Source organism: Camelus dromedarius, chromosome X (assembly GCF_036321535.1).
Source record: "Camelus dromedarius isolate mCamDro1 chromosome X, mCamDro1.pat, whole genome shotgun sequence".
NCBI lineage: Eukaryota > Metazoa > Chordata > Mammalia > Artiodactyla > Camelidae > Camelus > Camelus dromedarius.
In genome coordinates this window covers 10,121,854-10,146,361 of record NC_087472.1, presented here as the reverse complement: position 1 = coordinate 10,146,361, position 24,508 = coordinate 10,121,854, and the positions used below count along the sequence as shown (strand labels likewise).

At 36.4% G+C, this 24,508-nt stretch overlaps 1 long non-coding RNA gene and 1 pseudogene across 2 annotated transcripts in view; both read left to right on the top strand.

The window, feature by feature from the left end:
• The window catches only part of LOC135320143 (uncharacterized), a 310,832-nt gene that overhangs the window by 220,491 nt on the left and 65,833 nt on the right, over positions 1 to 24,508 (top strand). The gene's annotated exons all lie outside the window — the stretch shown is intronic.
• On the top strand, positions 3,221 to 3,408 carry LOC116150973 (translation machinery-associated protein 7-like; annotated as a pseudogene).

The following is a 24,508-nucleotide window of genomic DNA, read 5'->3' as shown; positions in this document are numbered from 1 at the left end:
GTTTTCTTATAAGTGTATGTGAATCTATAATTAAAATTTAAGGTTTAATTTTTAAAATTATAGATTATGAGGTGAAGATTGCTGTGATCCAGAACATGAGGTTTAAATAGAGATCCAGTCAATCTGAAAAGTAATTACCTTACAAAGAGCATACAAATCATAGTGTAGATTTCATCTCGTAGTCTTCACACAGGTATTAGCTCATAAGTAAGCAGCTCTTAAAGCACGGAGGGTACTACCTGTTTTCTGAGGGTCACGGCTATTCACTGTTTTCTCTTGTTGGACAAGTTTATAAGCTGCTCTTCAGTTTACAAGTCACAAATATGTGCCTAGCAGGATGGACTTTGCTAAATACTTCTGCTATGTTACTGAATAGTACGTAAATCTAATTTATGTAAAATGATGGATTTTTGCAGGTGCTGGGATATGTTTTCATTTGAAGGAGTCTAGGGCTGAAGATTATATATATATATATATATATATATATAGGCTGTTTCAGCATTCCAGATGAGAAACACTGATGGCTTGCTGCAGAGCTAGAGCTATATAGGAGGGTATAACTGGATGTATAACTGTATGATAAATTTAGTTGGATATGATGGATAGAGGAAATCAAGAATGACTCATTGTTTCTGATTTGAATAATTGACTGGATGGTTGCTTTATTTTCTAAGAAAGAGAGCAAAGCCTGGGTGAAGATTTTGAGATGAAGATCAGGATTTCAGTTTTGCAAATATTAGGTTTGAGATACCTGTAAGATATCCAAGAAGAGACTTCAGGTAAACTTTTGTATGAGTCTTAAGCTCTAAGGAGACGTCAGCACTTCAGAAATAAATTTGAAAATAATTGTTAAATGGGCTGTATTTAAAAACGTGGAAATTTGTGAGATCAGTGATTAATTTTGTATAAAAAAGAAGGCAGCTCAGAAGTGAGCCATACGGAATTCCGAATTTCCAAGTCAGGTACAAGAAATTAAGAATGGACATGGAAAAGACTGATCAATAAAGTAGGAGGAAAACAAGCTGAGTGTTGGCCATGGTGACTTTCACCTGATGCTTACCACAATAAAATGAAGGCTGTAGGATTTACCAAAAAAAATTGTTCTAGTGGAGTGGCTATAATGGAAACGTAGTTGGAATTGTGAGAGAGGGAACAGGAAGTGAGAAAGGTGTGATAGAAAATGAAGGTGACTCTTTAGAAAATTATTGCTATGAAGGGACGTAAAGAAATGGTATCTGCAGGTGGTTGTTGGGTCAAGGGAGAACTTCTGTTTAAGCAGTTACTTGGTCATGTTAACAGGCTGATGTCAGTATTCCAGCAAAGAAAATGTTCAGCATGAAGATATAATTACTATAGCAACAGACTCATCGGGAAATTGAAAGGAGGTGGCTTCAAGAGCACATGAGGAATATTTGGCTTTCCATGGGAATAAGCTCACTTCTGTGGCAGGAGTAGTAATACATAGGACAGACTGTTTCAGACAAAGAGAAGAAATAGGGAATCATTTGGTTGATATATTCTTAGAGAGGTGTGATAAGCATTTGAACTGGAGAAGGTGTAATAAAATGGAGAGTATAGATTTGTGAGCCATATCATGTAGTTTTAATCATCAGAACCTAGCAACCAGTTGGGCATGAGGAAAAGTGCATGGATGAAAATGCTTCCATTATATGGAGGGTGGTGCATTAGAAGTTAGCACCCAAAGATAATTTTTTTAATAAATTAAATTTATTTTTAATTAATTAAAATTAATATTTATATTTATTTATATATAATATTTAATAAAATTAAAATTAATAAATAATTTTAATAAATTAAATTTATTTTTTAATTGAAGTACCGTCAGTTACAATATGTCAGTTTCTGGTGTACAGCACAATGTCCCAGTCATGCATATACAGACATATATTCATTTTCATATATTTTTCTCTAAAGGTTATTATACAGTTCCCTGTGCTGTACAGAAGAAACTTTTTAAAATCTATTTTTATATATAGTGGCTAACATTTGTAAATCTCAAACTCTCAAATTTATCCCTTCCCACCCCCTTTCCCTGATAACCAAAAGATAACTTTTAAGCCTTAATTGTCTAAGAATATTAAGCTGGGTGATTATTTTAAAAACTTAATAAAGCATTGAATGAGAGAATGATAGGACCATTCTAATTGAGATTGAAAATTAAGTTTATCGACCTCAAGTTTTTCTCAGGTCATATCTCATTTGTTTTGTTGAGGATGGTAATTATCTCTCTACAGATACGTTCCACTCTGTGATGGGCAAACCAGTGATTAGAGTAAATTTTCATTTGAAGATTATTTCACTGACCCTTGTCTCTCAAACTCTTAGATTGTGTCTTTATTGGCCACAGTTAATTAAATAACTTTGAGAACTATATGCCTCCCTATTTGTTATCCAATAGGAATTTTTTAATTGATCAGATCAGTGAGTAAAGATGAGGATTTGTCTCTGTGTCCTGGAAGATCAAGACTAAATGAATAAAGTAACCAACGTGCCCTACTGTTTGAGTTGGCGAGTCTAACTCTTGAATTTTTCTTTCCTGCAGTTCAACCTTATTTTACTCCAGACTTCAGAACCTGAGAGCTTATTTTATAATTATGACAGCTCTCTCAGAATACCGTTTGCTAGCCGCTGATAACCTTTCTTTGGTTTTGGCAGCAACACGTCTTTGTTAAAATGTTTTCAATAGTGCTTATATCCGGTGGGGGGATTGGTGTTTTGTTTTTTTTTTTCCAGAAAATCAGCCTTTTGAAGGTCACCCATCACTAGTGTATTCTCAAGTCAGCCTATACTCATTCAGCAACAGGACAACCATTAACTCTAAATGAACCTCAAGACACTAGAGAATTAAGCAGTGTATAAAGCAGACTCAATTTTGATCTATAGTAGGATTGAGAAAAAAAATCAGACACTGTTGTATATTGAATTTTAGAAAAGGAGATGGAGTTTTAGAGCAAACTTAAGTTAAAATATTCATTGGATTTTTTCATAATGTGCTAAACCTTTTACATTTTTGAACTTCTCTTGATTCTTAAAAAAAGAAAACCTCACTTTTTTTGTAAAACATGTTCCTTATAGAAACATTAAAATTGCACATTAAAGTATAGAGAAGAAAAGAAAGTCATCCATAAAGCCGTCACGAGAAGATAACCCCGTTAGTCGGCTTCCGGTGGCAGGGTCTGGGGTAGGGGCGGCAGGAGCCATGTCCGGGCGCCAAAGTGGCAAGAAGCAGCCCCTGCTGCCTAAGAAGCAGGCCAAGGAGGTGGATGAGATAAGGCGTTCAAGCAGAAGCAGAAAGAGGAGCAGAAGAAACTGGAGGTGCTAAAAGCGAAGGCTGCTGGAAAAGGCCTGCTGGCCACAGGTGGAATTAAGAAATCTGGCCAAGAGTAAGCTGTTCCTTGCCCCCGAGGCAGTGATGATCCCTAATTCCATTCCTGTTTACAGGTCTGGATTCCGTGCCATCACATCTGTTGCCACCTATAGCTAGAATGAAGTATTGTCTTTGAACCTATTGTACATTTAAGAATAAACTTGTTTAAAAAAAAAGATAACCACGGGGCAGGGTATAGCTCAGTGATAGTGCATGCCCAACATTCATGAGGTCCTGGGTTCAACTCCCAGTACCTCCATTAAAATTAAGAAATAAACTTAATTATCCCCCCCCCCAAAAAAAGTTAGAAAAAAGATAACCACTTTCAAAATTTTACTGTATTTCTCTCCAGTTGTTATGCTATTCATTTTTTTTATTTCTCAGACAACTTAAAAAATAGAAAGGGCAGCATAAAATGAACAATTTTCCATCAAAGTATGCACATGATTTTATGTATATGTAATGTCCGGAATAGGTAAATACATAGAGATAGAAAGTACACTAGTGATTGCCGGGGGCCAGAGAGTGGGGATATGGGAATGACTGATGATGAATATGGGCTTCTTTCTTTTTTCAGCGCAATGAAAATATTCTGAAATTATGTGGTAGTGATGGTTGTGATTATACTCTGTGATTATACAAAAACACACATTGAATTGTACATATTAATAGATTTATTTTATAGTATATGCATTACATGTCAATAAAGCTATTTTCAAAAGAGAGAACTTCTACATGTCTCTGACACCAATCTACCCACTTTTCTCAATCTGTTTCCATCTATTCTGCCTTCTTCCTTTTAAAATGAGTGGAATATATTTATTCCTATGTAAAGTGAACACTCTCTACTTGTATACTGAATCCAGTCTACCTCCTTTATTTGGAAGGTTTATTATTAATAAGAACCCGCTTCTTCAGAATTAGTATTTTCTCCTTCTCTACAGGTCATTCTTATCAGTATAGAAACATGTTGTAAGATCGTCCATCTTTGAACAATCATCTCTTGAACCTACCACCCCCTCAAGTTATAACCCCATTTCTCTGCTTTCTGACTCTACTTCTCTCATTTCCCTTTGAATTCATTCAACAATTCTATCATGATCATCACCAGTCAAAGCTGCTCTTATCAAGGACATCCAGTGGCCTTTCCATTGCTGAATTAAATGGTCAGTTTTCAGTCCCTGTCTTATTTGGCGCTAACTGCAGCATTTGACAGAGTCAATCACTTCCTCTTCTTTAAAATGCTTTCTTTTTTAAATGACTTTATATTATCAGAACAGTTTTAGATTTACAGAAAAAAATGAGAGGAAGACACAGTGCTTTCCCATATGCCCCCTGTTCCCACACATGTGTAGACTCCCCCATTACAGACAACTCCACCAGAGTGATGCATTTGTTACAAATGATGGACCTGCAAAGACAAGTCATAATCACTCAAAATCCAGTTAATGTTAGGGTTTATTCTGTGTTTTACATTCATTCTGTGGGTGTGGACAAATATATAATGACATGTGTCCATCATTATAGTATCATGCAAAATGTCTTCACTACCTAAAAATCCTCTGTGCTCACCTATTCATCCCTCCTCCTCCCCAGTCCATGGTAACCACTGAACTTTTTACTGTCTTTATAGTTTTGCCTTTTCTAGAATGTCATATAGTTGGAATCATACACTATGTAGCCATTTCAGATTGGCTGCTTTTGCTTAGTAATATGCATCAAAGTTTCCTCCATGTCTTCTCATGGCTTGATAGCTCGTTTCTTTTTAGCACTGAACAATATTCCACTGTCTGTATTTACCACAGTTTATTCATACATTCACTTATTAAAGGACATCTTGGTTGCTTCCAAGTTTTTGGCAATTACGAATAAAGCTGCTATAAACATCTGTGTGCTGGTTTTTGTGTGGACATAAATTACCATTTCTTTTGAGTAAATACCAAGGAGCATAATTATTGGATCATATGGTAAGAGTATGTTCAGTCGTGTAAGAAACTGCCAGACTCTCTTCCAAAGTGGCTGTACCATTTGCATTCCCACCATCTATGAAAGAGAGTCCTATTTCTCCACACGTCCTTACAGGCATTTGTTGTCAGTGTTTTGGGTTTTGGCTCTTCTAATAGGTCTGCTGTCGTATTTCATTGTTTTAACTTGCATTCCCTAATGACATATGGTGTTGAGCATATTTTCATATATTTATTCATCATCTATATATCTTCTTCGGTGAAGAGTCTGTTCAAGTCTTTTGCCCATTTTTCAACTGGGTCATTGTTTTCTTATTGTTGAGTTTGAAGAGCTCTTTGTGTGTTTTGGATAATGGTTCTTTATCAGATATATCTTTTACAAATATTTTCTCCCAGTCTGTTGTTTTCTCATGCTCTTGACAATGTCTTTGTCAAAGCAAGTGTTTATAATTTGAATGAAGTCCAGCTTATCAATTATATCTTTCAGAGATCATACTTTTGGTGTCATATCCAAAAAGTTATCACAATCCCTAAAGGTCATGTAGGTTTTTCTCTTATATCATCTCCTAAGAATTATGTAGTTCTTTGTTTTACATTTAGGTCTGTGATCCATTTTGAGTTTATTTTCATGAAGAGTGTAAGGTCTATGTCCAGTTTTCATTTTTACACATGTGGATGTCCTGTTGTTCTGGCTGGATTTGTTGAAAAGATCATCTTTGTTTCATTGTGTTACCTTTGCTCCTTTGTCAAAGATCAGTTGACTATATTTATGTGGGTCTACTTCTGAGCTGTCTATTCAGTTCCACTTACCTATTTGTCTGTTCTTTCACCAATACCACCTTATGTCGATTACTGTAGCTTTATAGTAAGTCTGGAAGTTGGATAGTGTCAGTCCTCTAACTTTGTTCTTCTTCTTCCGTATTGTATTAACTATTGTGGGTCTTTTGCCTATTCATATAAACTTTAAAATCAATTTGTCAATATCCACAAAATGACTTGCTGAAATTTTGATTAGGATTGCTTTGAATCTGTAGCTCAAGTTGGGAGGAACTGACATCTTGACAGCATTCAGTCTTACTATCCATGAATGTAGGATATCTCTCCATTTATTAAGTTCTTGTTTGATTTCATTTTTGTAGTTTTCCTTACAGATTTTTTTTTACATATTTTGTTAGATTTATACCCAAGTGCTAATATAAATGGTATTATGTTTTTAATTTTAAATTCCACTTGTTCATTGATGGTATATAGTTAAATGATTGATTTTTGTATATTAACCTTGTATCCTGCAACCTTGCTATAATCAATGATTAGTTCCAGGAGGTTTTTGTTGATTCTTTTGGATTTTCTACATGAATGATCATACCTTGGGGGCAAAAAGAGAATTCTATTTTTCCCTTTACAATCTATATACCTTTTGTTTCCCTAACTTGTCTTATTGCATTACCTTGGACTAAGATACTTTTTTAAACTTTACTTCCAGGATACCTCATCCCCTTCATTTTCCTCCTACCCTACTAGCTATTCCTCTATGTATTTTGGGGGTTCCTTCTCCACTGCCTGGACTCAAAATGTTTGGGAAACCAAGGCTTCACCATCAGATATCTTCTCCACCTATATTTACTCCTTCACTGATCTCATCCAGTCTCCCAGCTTTAAATGCTACCTACACACTGATGACTTCCAAATTTATAAATCTAGCACAGATGTAGCTTCTTAAATCTAGGTATATGTATTGAATTGCCTATTTGACATGTCCACTTGGATGACTAAAGGTTTCTTATGATTCTCTGAAATAGAACTCCATTAATGCCCCTCCTCCAACAATAGGCAGACCTGCTTTTCCCTGATCTTTCTCGTTGCTTCCATTAATTAAAAATAGAACATTTATTTACTTAGATGCTCAGACCCGAAGGTAAATTGAACTTAGACTACTTTTCCCCATCCACTTCGTACATCCAAAGCAGCAACAATTCCTACTGTCACTATCTCCAAAATTATATCCCAAATCTTGTTATTTACTTTAATTGTTCACCACTAACACCCTGTCCAAGCCAACATGGCTTCTTGATTGTATTATACAATAGTCTAGTCTTCCTGCTTCTCTTGACACCATTTTTTTCTATTGTCATCACAGACATGAAGTTACCCTTTTAAATCATAAGTTGATTCATTTTACTCCTATGCACAAAGCCCTCAATTGAATGCCCATTACAACTAGAATGAAATCCAAAACTCTCTTCCATAGCTCAGTAAATTGTACATGATCTGGCCACTACTTATCTTTCCAAAGTTATTTTTCTACCTCTTTCTACCTTGATCTTGCTGCTCTAGATGAAGAGGTTTACTTCTTTCTTTCTTAATCCAATATGTCTTCTTCAACTTGCCAAGCTTGTTCTCACACTAGAGTCTTTGCACTTGCTGGTCCCTCAGCCTGCATTGCTCTTCTAGAAATTTGTATCACACTCCCTGAATTTATTTTGATCACTACTCACAATGTCACCTCTTCAGAGAGGCCTTCTCTGTCCATCATACGAAATAGCACACCTCAAACCCATCACTCTCTACCCTTAAGGGTACTAGTTCTCTTCTTAGCACTTATCACACCTGATGTTATACCATATTTACTTTATGACTGTTTCATTACACTAGAATATAAGATCCATGAGAGCAGGATATTTTGTCTGTTTCATTTACTGCCATATTCCCAGCGTCTATAGTGAATAACTTCTTTAGTGAATAACTTCTTTAGTGAATAACTTTAGTGAATGGATGCATTTGGGAGCCACTGGATATACAATTGCTTGTCTTGTTTTTTTTTTTTTTTAATTTTTAACCTTTTAAATAGAAGATATTTTATTTAAAAGGACATTCATATCATTATGTCATTACAGGCTCTAAATAAAATAATTTTAGTACCTATATATCATTTCAAGTAAAATTTGCTTAGCATTTGCCTAATATTACGCATTTGTTTCCACATTTTTACAATTATTATCAGTTGTGTTGTCAATTTCTCTATATGAATTCCTCTCCGCATTCATGTTATCTCTCTAGGATTATTCCTAAGACGTAGAAATTCTTGGTCAAGGGATAGGGATATTTGTAAAGATTTTATTTTATGTAGCCATATAATGACTTCCTAAAGGCTGCATCAATTTACAAAGTCAGTTTATTCATTTATTTACTCCAGAAATATTTGGAATGAATGCAACAGACAAGACTCCTTGCTCTTTTGGAATCTTGGGGCTTACATTATAATGGAAAGTGGCAGATAATAAACACTCAATAGTAATAATGTATAGACTAGGTTGAGGGTGATACATGCTATAAAAAGAATTAAAAACTAGAGCAATGTGGGAAGATTGGCAGTGCTGAAAAAGGGCAGAAGATTGAAATATTAATGACAGTGTTCTGGTAGACCTCATTAAGGAGATGAGCTCTTTGCAAAGGCTTAATAGGTGAGGGAGGTGAGGAGGTGAATGTGGTACTGAGAATGAAAGCGTAGGTTTGCCAGCAACACAGAAGCTACGAAAATGGCATGGAACAGATTCTCCCTCAGAATCCTCAGAAGGAACCAACCCTATCAACATCTAAATTTTGGACTTCTGGCAACCATAAATGTGAGAGAACAAATTTTTGTTGTTTTAAGGCACCCAGTTTGTTGTATGTCATTACAGCAGCTCAAGGAAACACATACACTTACATTTTGAATTATGCTTAAAGTTTAATTATGTTTTCAAATAAAGTGTACTGATCTTGTTATTTCTTTCTTTAATATAATGTAATTTATTCATGCCAATTTATTTAGTTTTTATTTGAAGCTTCCTTGCTATCTCTTTCTCATTTTATAGTAAATGAATATTTTGTAGAGACACTATTTCTCTTTTACTACTCTTATCCATTCTCAAGTAGAGTCAAAAAAAAGTATCAGGTAAGCCAATATCAGGAGGATTCAAACTAAGTAAATTAATGGACTTTAAGAGGATTTAATTTAAAAAATAAGACAGAAAATAGTTTCATAAAATTTATCCTGAGCTATGAACTACCATTTAATTAACTCATTCATCAACTTACTCATTCAACAAATACATATTAAATATCTAGTAACCTTGAATACAAAAGTTAAAGAAACAGATATAAAATATCTTCCCTAGGATCTTGTATTCCAGTGGGAGTGGATATTAGACAATAAATATGAAATAAAACATTTCACTGGCAATTATTGCAATGAAACAGAGACAAATGAATAAGAGAGTAGGATTACTTTAAATAAGATTATCAAAGAAGACCTCTCTGAAAAGGTGGTATTGGGTTAGAGACTTAATTGATAAGAAGAAGCTGGCCATGAGAAGTTCTGAAGTAAAAGCCCTTTAGACAGAGAGAAGCAAGTACAAAGGCCCAAAGGCAGAACCTGGATTGCTAAGTGGTCAACAGAGTGTAAGACCAGTGTGGCTGTAGCCCAGAAAGCAAGTGGGAAATGTGTAAGAGAGGAGGTCAGAGAGGCATTGGGCTGTGGGAAGATCATGCAGGGATCTGCAGGCCATTGTAAGAGGTCTAGGTTTCTATACAGCCTTCTTGATTGAGCTACCCAAACATAAGCTAGTCTGTCCACGGGCTATTCATCTGTGATTAGTGGATTCATGGATTACTGGGTACCCGAGTCCATGAACTAGAATTGCTGGTGATGCTGGGTAGCCAAATCCAAGAGAAAGGCAGATGTGGAAGAAAAGTATGAATTCCTGTATGAAAGAGGATTTAGCAATCAGCCAGTCAGGAGCTCAGGGGACCAGGATCACCTAAGAGACAAATATCAGGATGAGACATGACTCAGAAATTAAGAGACATGCTAAATGAGAGACTGCATCAATTCCATAGTTAAAGGTGTTCTGGAGTCAAAAGGTTTATGAGAGAGCAGAAGATATACATTCTGCAAGGCATCATGACATAAGTGGTCACTAGTCTGGAATGGGTAAAAATAAAAGACTAAATCAATCAAATGTAAGTCCTAGAAGTCAAGTAGAAGTTAATTTCCTAAAACAAGATTCCACTGGTAACAGGAGCTTTCTTTACAGTTTCTATAATAGTTAAACCAATCTCAGAATGTAATTAGTGCCAGTGTGGCAGAGGAGACCCAGAAAGTGACTGTAACTAATGAAAAGGGGAGACAGAAGAGAGTACCCAAGGACAGTCCAGCTTGTGTGCCGTGTGTGCCCTGCGTTACCTTGAGGAAAGCAGCTGATTGTGACTGTGCAGATATCATAGCCACAGATGCCTCTTGGGACATATATTCTAGTAAAGATGGATGGAGTTCTAGTGCAATTTACAGAATAGAGATTCTGTCTGCCTGCCCTTGGCTGTTTTAAGCATAAAATGTGTTTAAAAATTTCTTTGAATGTAACTTTTTTCTTATAAGGCAACCATAAGGAGAACAAAGAGGCTTCAGTCCTTGTTCTTCTAGCTCTTGGCAAAGACACGCACATACGGAGATTTAAAAAGAGAGACCACTAAAGTCAGAAGAGGATCCTGACCTCTAAGAATACTTTAAAAATCTCCTAATTAGCACTGCTTAGAGTTAATAAGTGAATTGTTGCATCGCGTGGCTCATTTCCTTCACAGATTTGAAGTAATTTAAGTAACGTGAGACCAAGGAACTGAGAGCAATTCACTGTATTTTTGTTGCGCAAAACAACCTTGTGATAATATCTTTTTTACATGACTTATAGGACTGATAGAGAACTCGTTTGTTAATTAAGTGATTTTTTTAGGCTAAAAAAATGAGAAGCCTATCTCTAAATTAGACTAGAAAAAATGTGATTGTTCTTATTGCGTATATTCCTTAGTGAAAGCAAAACATTAAATTATAACGTTTATACACTGACTTAAAATTTTTCTTATGAAACCAAGTAAAATGATATTCTAATAATAATAGCTGTGGTTGTTTGAACACATATATGCTAATCTATGTTTCTAATTACCTTTTGAGAGATTTATAGGTGAGGAAACCAAGAGCCAGAGTGATAAAATATTTGAACAAGTTCCCGCAGCTAGTAAGTTGTAGAGCTGGGCATCAAAACAAGATTTATGGGAGTCCTGAGTTTCATAGTTCTTAGCCACTAAGCAATACTGCCACTCAGTCTAAAGACACCTAGGTTGATGTACTCAGTCCCATTTATTAGTGTCCTGATAAACCCCGATTACTTTCAGAGCCTTGTGTCTCTGCCCTAAGGATGCCCTTTACCACAATTTCCCACTGAGAACTTTAATGAAAGACCAGGCCTGGGTCTGGAAAAGGCACTGACTCTTCAGAGCAGTATGATATTTGCTAAGTCATTTTGCTAAATGTCAGTTTTTGTGGTAGGCAGTTTAATGCCCCCTTCCCCAAATAGGTCCATGTCCCATTACCTGGAACCTGTGACTATGTTACCTTACATAGTAAAAGCGACTTTCAAGATGTGATTTAAGTTAAACATCTTGAGAAGGAAAATTATCTTTGAGTATCCAGATATGCTTAATGTAATCATAAGAGTCCCTATAAAAGAGAGGCAGGAGATTTAGACTCAGAGAAGGAGATATGAAGATGAAAGGACAGGCCAGAGTGATTCAGAACCATGAGCCAAGTAATGCAAGAAATCTCTAGACACAGGACGTGGATTCTCCCACAGAGCCTCCAGAAGGAACACAGCCCTTCTAGCACCTTGATTTTATCCCAGTGAGACCCATTTCAGACTTCTGACCTTCACAACTATAAGAGAATAAACTTGCATTATTTTTATGCCACCAAGTTTTTGGTGAAGTGTTACAGCAGCAACAGGAAACTAATACATTTTATTTATGAAATATGTATAATACCAATCTGATAGAATTACAGTAGAGAGTTGGAGAAAATTGAGTGAATTGAATACATACAAGGGAGTTAGAGAATAAAGCAGGATCACGTGAGATAGTCTCTGAAAACCTAGGGAGTGTTCATGTGAAACAGAATCCACCCCTCCCACCCCGGGTCTCCATGAGGCCTTGGAGGTAGTAAGACTAGGGGCAATTAAACTTGATTTTCCTCTCCCTCCTCATCCTGAAAATTAACATTTTCAGGGCAAACAGGAGGCCGATGTGTCTGAATTTCTCACCTAGAAGAAGTGAGTAGATGCAAAGGAAGAAATTCTCAGACATGAAGTCAGAGGGACCGAGGACGTGGAAAGAAGCTTGGATTTCTTTTTAACTGCAGTAGGCAGAGAGTTTTAAGCAAGAAAGGTGATTGAATTGCTTTTTACTCTTAAAATATCACTTTGGCATTACAATGGAGACTTCTATAGGAACTACTTCATATTGTCCTTGTTCAATTCATATTAGGTTAATTCTTTTTATATTGAAGTATAGTTGATTTACAATATTGTATTAGTTTCTGATGTATAGCATAGTGAGTCAGTATTTTTACAGATTATACTCCATTAAGTTATTACAAGATAATGACTATTAATTCCCTGTACTATACAGTATATCCTTATTGCTTATCTATTTTATACATAGTAGTTTGTATGTCTTAATTCTATACCCCTAATTTGCTTCTCCCCACCCTCTTCCTATTGGTAACCATTACTTTGTTTTCTATATCTGTGAGTCTCTTTCTGTTTTGCATATAAATTCATTTGTATTATTTTTTACATTCCACATGTAAATGATACCATAAAGTATTTATTTTTCTCTGGCTGACTTATATCACTAAGCACAATGTTCACTAGTTGCATTCACATTGCTGCAAATGGCAGAATTTCATTCTTTTGTATGGCTGGGTAATATTCCGTTGTATATATATTTCACATCTTCTTTGTCCAGTAGTCTGTTGATGGGCACTTGGGTTGCTTCCATATCTTAGCTATTATAAATACTGCTAACTATGAACACTGAGGTGCATATTTTTTTTGAATTAGTGTTTTAATTTATTCTTGCTACATACTCAGGAGTGGAATTGCTGGATCATATAGTAGTTCTATTTTAGTCTTTGAGGAAATATCCATGCTGTTTTTCAGAGTGACTGCACAAATATGCATTCTCACCACCAACGTACAAGGGTTTCCCTTTCTCCGCATCCTCTCGAACATTTGTTATTTGTAGACTTTTTGAGATCACCATTTTAACAAGTGAGGTGATAATTATTTGTGTTTTTCATTTACATTTCTCTAATAATTAGCAATGTTGAGCATCTTTTCATGGGCCTGTTGACTATCTGTATGTCTTCCTTGAAAAAAGTGTCTACTAAGGTCTTCTGCCCATATTTTAATCAGGTTGTTTGATTTTATGATGTTGAGTTGTATGAGATTTCTGCATATTTTGGATATTAACCCTTTGTCAGTCATCATTTTCCCCCATTCCATAGGTTCTCTTTTTGTTTTGTTGTTGGCTTACTTTGCTGTGCAAAACTTTTTAAATTTAGTTAGGTCACATTTGTTTATTTTTGCTTTTTTTTCTTTTGCCTTAGAAGACAAATCCAAAGATATATTGCAGTTTATGTCAGAGAGTGTCCTACCTATGTTCTCTTTAAGTAACTTTATCATTTCAAGTCTCACATTTAGGTCTTTAATCGTTTTTGAACTTCTTTTTGTATATGTTGTGAGGAAATGTTCTAATTCCATACTTTTACATTTAGCTGTCTGGTTTTCCCAGAACAACTTGTTGAAGAGATTCTTTTTTCCACTGTATATTCTTGCCTCCTTTATCATAGATTAATTGCCCATATGTGTCTGGGCTTATTTCTAGACTCTCTATTTTGTTCCATTAATCTATATATGTCTGTTTTTGTGCCAGCACCATGCCATTTTGATTACTGTAGCTTTGTTGTATAGTCTGAAGTCTGGGATGTTGATAGCTCCAGCCTTGTTTTTTCTTCTCCAGATTGCTTAGGCAATTTGGGGTCTTTTGTGATTTCATATGAATCTTAGGATTATTTATTCTAGTTCAGTAAAAAATGTTATGGGTATTTTGATAGGGATTCATTAAATCTGTGGATTGTTTTGGGTCATATGGCCATTTTAACAATATTGATTCTTCCAATCCAAGAACACGGGATATATATTCCATTTCTTTGCATTATTTTCAATTTCTTTCATCAGTATTTTATAGCTTTTTCATAGTTTTCAGAGTATAGGTCTTTCACCTCCTTGGTTAAGTTTATTCCTAGACATTTTATTATTTTGATGCAACTTTAAATAGCATCTTCTAACCTTCTGTTTCTGATAGTTCATTATTAGTGTATAGAAAAGCAACAGATTTATGTATATTAATCTTGTATCCTGCAACTTGCTGAATTCATTTATTAGTTCTAACAGTTTTGGGGTGGATACTTTAAGGTTTTCTATATAATCTTGTCATCTACAAATAGTGTCAGTTTTACTCCTTCCCTTCCAATTTGGGTGCTTCTTATTTCTTTTTCTTGTCTGATTGCTGTCCCTAGGACTTCCAATACTGAGTTAAATAGAAGGGTAAGAATTGGCACCTTTGTATTGTTCTGAATTTAGAGGAAAGTCTTTCAGCTTTTCACCATTAAGTATAATGTTAGCTGTGGGTTTGTCATAAATTGCCTTTATTATGTTGAGATAGTTAATTTCTTATTTTAAAATTGAGATATAATTGACAATATATTAGTTTCAGGTGTACAATATAATGATTCAATATTTCTTTATATTGTGAAGTGATAACTAAGTCTAGTTAACATCCATCAGCACACAGTCACAAATTTTTTCTTCTTGTGATGAAAACTTTTAATATCTACTCTCTTGATAACTTTCAAATATGCAATACAGTGTTATTAACTATAGTCACAGGGAACAGATTGGTGGTTGCCAGAGATGGGGGGTATGGGGTGGGCAAAATGGGTAATGGTGGTCAAAATGTACAAATTTCCAGTTATAATATAAATAAGTCATGGGGATGTAGTGTAAAGCATATTAGATTACTTTCTAAGAATTGAATTTAATGTTATTTTTGTGTTGTTATTGATGTTGCTGTTGTTGTTTCTTGTATAAATGTGACTGTTTTTCTCATTATAGTCCCCTTTAGAGGACATTATTAAAAATGTTTTCCATTTTATCCTCTACTCTTATTGATTCTAATACAATTATCTTCAGTAGATTCTGTTAAATTTCTCCAGTAATGTAGATAATGTAGATAATGTAATGTTACATTATCTACAGATAATGATGATTTTTCCTTTCACTTTTTGATATCTCTGCCTCTTAGCTTTTCTCCTGATTGCATTGCACTGTCTGGCATTTCCACAGGAATGTGAAATACTTGTTCTGACAATCAACCTTGCTTTGTTCCTGACCTAACAACTATATGCATGTGTCAGAAATTCCTAGATATCCAACAATTCCTTCTTTCTTTACTACTAAAAGTCTTGCAGTTGATCAGGGTGCATGGATTCCCAGACTACATTCTCCAGCCTCCTTTGCAACAAGACATGGTCACGTGACTGAGTTTTAATGGGTGTGAGTAGAAATGAGCCATTTCCAGATCTTGCCCTTTAAAGGAATGAGTATCTGTTCTCATTTTTTAAATATATTATCCAGTAAACTTTTGCCAAAGATTTCTGCCTTCCTGAGTCACTTTCCTTTAGAAGTTCTGTGTTTAGCTTTGTAAATAGAATAGTATTGGTTATTAATATTGATTTGCCTATAAGTCTTTCTCTTTAAAAGTTTGGTGGGCTGTTGATTAGAGTTAAGTATTTGTTCTTACTGATCATCTCATCATTTCACTTTATTTTTATTCTGATTTTATTTAGTCCTTTATGTTACATCTGTTTTACATCTGAACTATATCAAATGTGTCAACTAATTTTTAATTCTGCTAGGTTTTTGTTTTAAACATTTAAATATTTAAAATGGCACATGCAATTTAAAATTTTCAAGTATCCCTTTTAGATATACAAGGGTTTCTTTGAATTCTCCTCCATAAAATATTAATAGCCATAGCTGATGCCTAGTGAGACTTTTCTTTGTAATTGCTCCCAAGCATGCATTGTCTTATTTAATCTTCACAACAACCCTGTGAGATAGACACATCTCTCATTCTCAGTTTGCAGGTGAAAAACTGAGGTTGAGAGGAGTCAATCATTGGTCCAGGGCCCCATAGTTATTTATTGTTAAAGCTACATTCAAAATATGTTTTGGTTGATGCTAAAGGCCAAAATCATGATATATTAAAGGAAAGAAGTTATTGAACTTCTTCCCAGTCTCAGTCCATTTCCAGTTAGTAAGTCTAGTTCTAAACTACTCATCCTAATGTTGAGTTTATTTTCTTTTATATCATGTTCATCTGTTTGCCCTTTATTCCTTGTGTTGTTTCTCGAGTCTATGCTTGAGGTTATTGACTCTAATTTTTTACAGGGTTAGTAATGTTTCTTATTACTTCTGATTGATTTTAGAATTGTCTTTTTAGTTTATCTACTTGTTATATATCATCTGTGATCTCTTTATTTCTTCAGCCACTGTTATAGAAGCTGGCAAAAAAAAAAAAAAGCCATTTATAGCTATATTCCTGTTCTCTCCCCTCCTCTATTTTAGAGCATTTTACGTATAGTCCCATGTTATGGGCTGGCTGGCTGGCTGGCTGGCTGGCTGGCTTGCTTGCTTGCTTGCTTGCTTGCTTTCTTTCTTTCTAATTGGGATCCTTTATCCCTCCCCAAACCAAATGTGTGGACACATGGCAACTATTGGCTTCACCTACTCTCTCCACTTTGAGTAGTGATTGTCAAACATGACTGTGTGGAATAGAGTGTCAGTCCCCATTCCAACCTACTGAGTCAATCTTATGTTTGGAGCTTCTGAATCTGTCTTTTTAGCTCAACTTCTAAAACTGATCTGAGGATCTATATTTATGAACCAGTGCCTTGTAACATGCACTGAATAGTTTTGTGTTTATTGCTTCTACCTTTGGCTCAATCATTCACCTCCTGTGTTGGGGGAGGGGAGTCATGCTAAGGGACAGTGAAGAGGCATCTAGGACTGTGTGCAGTTGCAGTTATTTTTTTTCCTTAGTTGATAGTTTCTCTGATTTTATTGACATCCATGTACTGGAGTAAGCTGCTCCATGGGTTTTTGTTGGTATAGAGTGCCCTTCATATTTCACCGTATTCCATCTCAGAGTAAGGAATTCATTTTCATGAAAAATGTCTGGGGTTGATGGGATTTTTGTTTTGTGTGAACCTAGGTATTTCTCCTGTCCAGAAAGCTGTTTGTGGCTCTAGTTCTCAGATTATTTCTATTTCTCTCTGAGGTTCACCTGGCTAGACGGAAGAGGAACTATAGATGGGTAGGTAGGCAGCAGGTAGACAGCCACATAGGTTTCATGGCTTTGCATCTCCTCCAGCATTTAACTTTGCAGGGATGGTTAGTTGCAGTGGTGAAAGAGCCTCCACGTGGTACAGTTAACATTTTCTCAGGTCCGCGCAAATCTAATTTCTTGGCCTCTCCAAACTGAGAGGTCTGGACTAAGGTGGTGGTAGGGCTCATATAATGATTTCCTGAGTCTTCTTTCAACCTGGGACAAATTATTTTGTATCTGTATCATACCTCAAGAAGTATATTGAATAAGACTCCATTTTTTCCAAGTTTAAGCCCTGATAAATTATGTCTGTTCATTTTAGTCAGTCATGGCATGAGAAGTTCTTCAAGCCTGCACTATTTCTCCTTGATTTCCTAGAAAGCCTCATGCTTATTCATTATTATTCATTATTGAAGATTTTTCAGGAAAAGACATTTATACAGTATTCCTTGCTGAATGCTAAACTTCCATGCTTGACATTTCATGAGAATAAAGCAAAAATCTCTACAGGAAAAAATGCTTGAAAGTAAAAGAACCCTTGTGCAATGTTAGTGGGAATGTTAATTGGTACAGCCACAAGGGAAAACAATGTGGAATTTCCTTAAAAATTAAAAATATGAATAGAATTACCATATGATCCAGCAACCCCACTTCTGGGTATATATTCATAGGAAATGAAAACAGGATCTTGAAGAGATAGATGTCTGTACTGCCATGTTCATTGTAGCACTATTCATAATAGTGAAAATACGGAAACAACCTAAGTGTCCTTTGATGGATGAATGGATAATGAGAACATACTACATGAGAAAGGAGAAATTTCGTGCCATTTGCAACAAGGATGGACCTTGAGGGCATTATGCTGAGTGGCATAAATCTGACGGAGAAAGCTAAATACTGTATTACACCACTGTACGTGAGATCTAATAAAGTCAAACTCATAGAAATAGAGTAGAGTGGTGGTTACCAGGGGCTGGTGAGTGGGAGAAATGAGAAGATGTTGTTCAAAGTATGCAAACTTCCAGTTATAAGATGAGTAAGTTCTGGGGGTCCAATGTACAGCATGGTCATTATTGTGAACAATACTGTATTATACACTTGAAGTTGCTGAGAATAGGTCTTAAATGTTCTCATTACAAAAGAGAAATGATAATTATGTGATATGATGGAGGTGTTAGCTAACTATGGTGGTAATCATTTTCCAGTATTTCAAATCAAATTTCCAGTGTATCAAATCAACACACTGTATAATTTAAAAGTATATAATGTTTTATGTCAATTATAGTTTAATAAAGTTGAAACAAAAAGATCCATGGATCAGGAGAGCTTGTTGAGGTGAGAATGGCATCAGCTCTGGAGTCATACACAGTCTGATAGTAAGTTTTTGCTCAGCTACTTTTAGATGCTGTGATCTGGATCAAGTGCTTCCTTTTTCTGAAACTCTGTCTTCTTTTTAACTCTGTAAAATGGAGATAGCTATCATAACTTCCTGATACTATTTTTAGAAGGATTAAATGTAGCAAAAATGTAAAGTACTGAGCATAATGCCTGACACAGAATGAGCTCGTCATAATGTCAGTTTCCTTCTCCTTTCCCTTACTTACCTACTAATGGTGAGAAATGGCTGTTAACTTGCCAAAACATACGTATTTTATATAGCTGAAAACATCCAAAATCTCTTTGGGTAACATATTAAGGAATGAGCTACAAAGTGTTTTACTTTGTCAGTAATGACTTTTTGTGGCAGATAATTCTTCGTTGGGGTTGCAGGGGGCACTGTCTTATGTGGTTTAGGATATTTCACAGCATTTCTGGTTTGTACTTAGTAGATGTCAATAGCACCAACCACTCTCCTCCCCCACCCAGTTGTGACAACCAAAAATGCCCCCAGAAATTGCAAAATATTCCCTGGGGAGGATGCAAAAATCACCCTGAGGCAGGAGGGAAGGGGGCAGGGCACAGCTATTAAAAGAATAACACAGCAGTTAGCACCAAGATGGTGAAAGATTCAACTCCCAGTAGACCTTGAGCTTCAATATACATTCATTGGAATACAATAGCTGCTAAATGGTCCTCCCACAGGTGCCAGGGCAGTTTCAAGGCTACCCATAAAAGGTCAAAGGGTGGGTGATGGCCCAGTTCCTGGGAATCCCACCCCCTTCCCCAAAGTAGCTGGCATAATGGTCCCACTTGTTAGCATATGAAATTACCAAGCCCATAACTAACAACCCCCCACCTTGTGGCCGCTCTCATTTTCCTAGCAGACCCCATGCTCGGAGGCTGCTGTTCCCCCTTCTGAGTAAGATGGCCCACATTCTGCCTGTGGAATGTGTATCTCCTAGGCTTCAGCCTTTTCTCTTGCCTTTTGAAACAGCCTGCACTCTGTCTATGGAGTGTGCATCTCTCTGAATAAACCTCCTTTTACTCAACTGTGGCTCACTCTTGAATTCTTCCCTACATGAAGCGGAGGACCCTCACTTGGTGGGGCATGTCCCAGGAACTCAACCAAGACCTGGGACGTGGCCATGCTTTCCAGTATCAACCCCCTGTTGGGAACTACTGAGCTAGAAGAACAAGATTTTTTGGAAGTGGATAGGGACTTAAACCTCAAAATGATGTTTGTAGCCTGGTGCAGAAGGTGTCCCTCAGCCCTTCCCACCCACTCAGTGAGCCAGGCCTCTCTATGCCTTTGTCTCAGTGAAGAAATACCAGCAGCGCAGAAAACGAGAGACAGAAGGAGGGTTTCTTCCATATAGGAGAAATTGAAAAAAAAAAAAGCTCAGTGCATATTTAAAAGATTCCAGAAGATTCCTCATGAGTTAATATAAAACTTTTGTGTCCTTAAGACCTGAAACAAAATTTTCAGCCTAGGGGAAGTGGCAAGTCGAGAAGGGTGTAGTGGTCATGGCTAACCTCCATTTTCCTGGGAGAGCTGGTGGAGGTGGCAAGACTCTAGAAAAGCAATGCTTTAGACACCTCAGGGAATTTTCAGTGCCCCAAAATGAATAGCATGATATGGTGACAGGATTTCAGTATGCCCTAGAAGTTGAAAAAAGAACTCGTAATGAAAGAACCAGGAGGATGGGCACTAAAGATGTCTCTGTTGCAATGGGAGACAGGCAGTTGGCAATCTCAAAAGATGCTAAAAATATGATTAGTAAGATACCCTCAAACACACATACACAAGCACAGAAACCTTGACCCTTTGCCCTGGGAAAGTGGTAGAAATCTCAGAATTGGTGTCTGCCATATTAGTAGGATGATAATTAAAAGGTGGACTATCAAAAATAATAAACATTATATTTCTTGTTCCCCTGTCTTTGAACTCAGATATAAATCGGGATGTGTGAAATAGAGTCTTGCATGTGCCAGAGGTCTCAGGCCTAAAAGTACAGTTCAATTTAAATAATTCAGCCATCACTTAACGACTGCCTCCTAGGTATCAGACCTGTGCCAGGTACCAAAACATAAGACAACACCTCTATCCTCACAGAGCCCACAGCCAAGCATATGTATAAATAGTTAAAATTTGGGATGATAAGATTTGTGATTGGAGAATATGTCTAGGATGATAGGAGAGCCCAGAGTAGGGACAATCTGATCAGCATGGAAGAAGGAAACAGGTAATTGTCCTTATTGCCTGAGGTGAAGCTTAAACAATGTGCATTGTATGCAACGTGCCCCAATGCCTAGCAACAGCCCCTGTTTGCTAGACCCATCCCAAAGGCCAAGGTTGTTGCATTTGAAAAGCACTGGAAACCTAGAAAAAGTTGATACAGATTTGACACTTTGATTCCAGTGTATCTGGGCAAGCATTTTAAGTGTAGTAGCACATGGTTCAAAGCTTAAACCTCTGGCTTAAGGTTGATTTGTTTGTGGAGATTAGTAACAAACCTTTTTTTTGAAGCATTTATCTTAACTGGTCCACACAGCTCTGCAGGTTCCTGCGTGAATAGGACAGTCCCCTGAAGCTTAGTGGACCCGGTATTCTGTATTTCACTGTTTCTTAAACAGTTTAAAAAATCTATTGGGGACACTATTAGTCACAAGGGACGAAGGCAGCCACAGTGACATCTGGCAGGAACAGCTCGCAGAAAATGATGTGATTGTTACCCCCTTGATGGACTCCAGTGTCTTCCCTGATGCCTTCTTTAAAGCAGCCCTCTGAAAACCCTGATGTTGTTAGGCTAATTAGACGTCCTGTGTGGGTAGAATGTATAATGAGTAGCTGGGGATATGTAGTTAGACGTCTTTATTCATCTGGCAAGACCATACATGATCCCTGGTCCTTGGCAATGAGCAATAAGAGCGCAGATGACCTGCTGCCTATGAATTATTTAATGCTACCTAGCTTGTTGACTTTGTACAGATTTGAGGTGAGACTGATGCAGAAATGGTCTGATGCTTACAGTGTGAATCTGAGTTTTCAGATCTGTGGGCTTTGCAGGGCCATCATGCACGTGACTTGGCCTGAGTCACTGGGTAATATTATTATTGAGGATGGAAATGAAGTTGCAGTGCTTACATTGCTGCACAGTTCTCATGTGAGTTTCTCAAGCAGGTATGACTCTTAAGTTAACATTTTGTAAATGTGTTCTATATTAAAAATGTCCATTTTAAAGAAAATTTAATGACTCTTTTCCATAATTAAAGGGTAGGAGTTAAGTGTTTTTTTTTTCCTGCTGTGGGATTATATATATCCATTATCCAAAAAAAGCCACGTATGTATTTATTATATATTCTGCACATTTTATTTTATAAATATGAATTATGTACATTCCTAATACAACAAATACTGCACTAACTTTTTAATGTCTTTAGAACTATCTTCCTTCGAGCATTAATGCCTTCCTCTGACCCAGTGGTTCTCAGCTGGGGAAGATTTTGTCATCTAGGGGACATTTGGCAATTTCTAAAGACATTGTTGGTTGTCATCATGGGGGCCGGGAGGAGATGCTGTTGGCTTCTAATGAGTAGAGGCCAGGGATGTTACTAACCATCCCACAGCACGAGGGACAGCCTCCCACAACAGAGTCATGCTGCCTCAAGTGTCAATAGTGCCGAAACTGAGAAACCTTCATTTGAGATAATGTGCTCAGAAATGTAAAAATAGTTTTACTTGCTCAAAACTTTGATACATGTGTTCATCTTGTTGGAATGTGCACTGCGGAAATTTGTGAAGGCTGTGCAGCCTACGAAGGGACTGACAATCACCTCATTTTCTGTGAGTTATTCCTACTAAGGCATTTGTATGGGGAGACCTCTTCCTCAGCTGTTAAATGATTGGCAGGAAGGTAGAGAGTTGAGGTGAAGTTGGCCAAAACCCCACTGATGTTTAACAGTAAAGAAATACTCTACCTGGCAAGTATTCATTGATAACATCATAAACCACTGCAGGAAAATGATCTTTAACCTCTGAGAAAATCAGTAGCTAAACTATAATCTTTCCTAATTAGCCTTTAGTTTGTGATGATAACAAATGATACCCTAAGTAGGGAGAGACCATCAGTTTGTAAAGTCGTATTTCATTTTCAAGAAAATATTTTCATAAAACTATGACCATAAAAAGGTGATTTAAAAAGGAGAAAGTTACATGTAGCATAAGATTTTAAATTTTTCTGTCAAAAGAATATGAAGTTGGAAAAATGTATAATTACGTTTTACTTGGAATTTTTTCTGTGTATCAAAGTTAGTTCAGACTTCTTAAGAACATTTCATAAATTTGGCATCTCCATATTAAGAAGAATTTCATGGAAGTAATATTTTCTTATGTCTCCAAATGGGAGAGAGTGCCCCTCTGCACCAAATCACCATATTGGAGTGGTATGCTCAGCATTTTTTTCACTTCATCCATCCTGGCTGTAATTCATCTTAATATGTGGGCAGAAGTCTCTGCAAAATAAGTCGGTGGGCAGTCACACCCATTTAGTGTGCTTTTCACATTAAAACCAAAAAGAAAACAAACAAAAATACTCAGTAAATATTTAATAAATACACCTTTCTACTCAAGGGGCTTGAGAATGGACCTTGCTTCATTGGTTAACTTTTCTTCTATATTTTCAACATCTGCCTTTTTACTGGTTACTTCACCAGAGTTAATAAATAAGTTTAATCTTGAATAAAAAGTTTAAAAAGAATCATCAGCAACCATAAACATCCATTGACTCTGCCCTCCCCTTCGACGGTGAAACTTCCTGTCTTTGATTTTACTTCCTTGATAATGAATCTCTTTTTAAAAAAGCTTCATTGAGCTATAACTGATATACAAAAAACTGCACGTATTTAATGTGCATGATTTGATTGGCTTAGACATATGCATATACTCATGATGCCATCATCACAATCAAAGTAACAGACCTATCAAGTACCTGTGTAAGTTTCCTTGGTTCCCTTTCTTTTCTTTGTTAGTGCGTTTCTAGTAAGAGCAATTAAATGAGATCTACCCTCTTAACAAATTTTTAAGTGAACAATCGTATATTGTTACCTATGAGCACTGTGTTGTAGAGAAGAGTTCTAGAACGTATTCATTTAGCATAACTGAAACTTTATACCCATTGAACATCAATTCCCTTAATGCTTTCTGACTTCTGTACTTACCGTTCAACTCAAAATGTACTTTGAAAAGTTACCAAGGATCCAGATTGAATCCAGTTCTTCCTTTGAGATCTTTGAAGTCTTAAAACAAATTGCATCTTCTTAGGGAGACCTTTCCTGAACACCTGAGCTAAATCTCAGTACATCGCCAATTTATTTTCTTCATTGCCCTTAGTACCTTAAATCATTTTATGTCCTTGTTTACATGTTTATTTCCTTTTTGCCCCCCGTTAGACTATAGGTC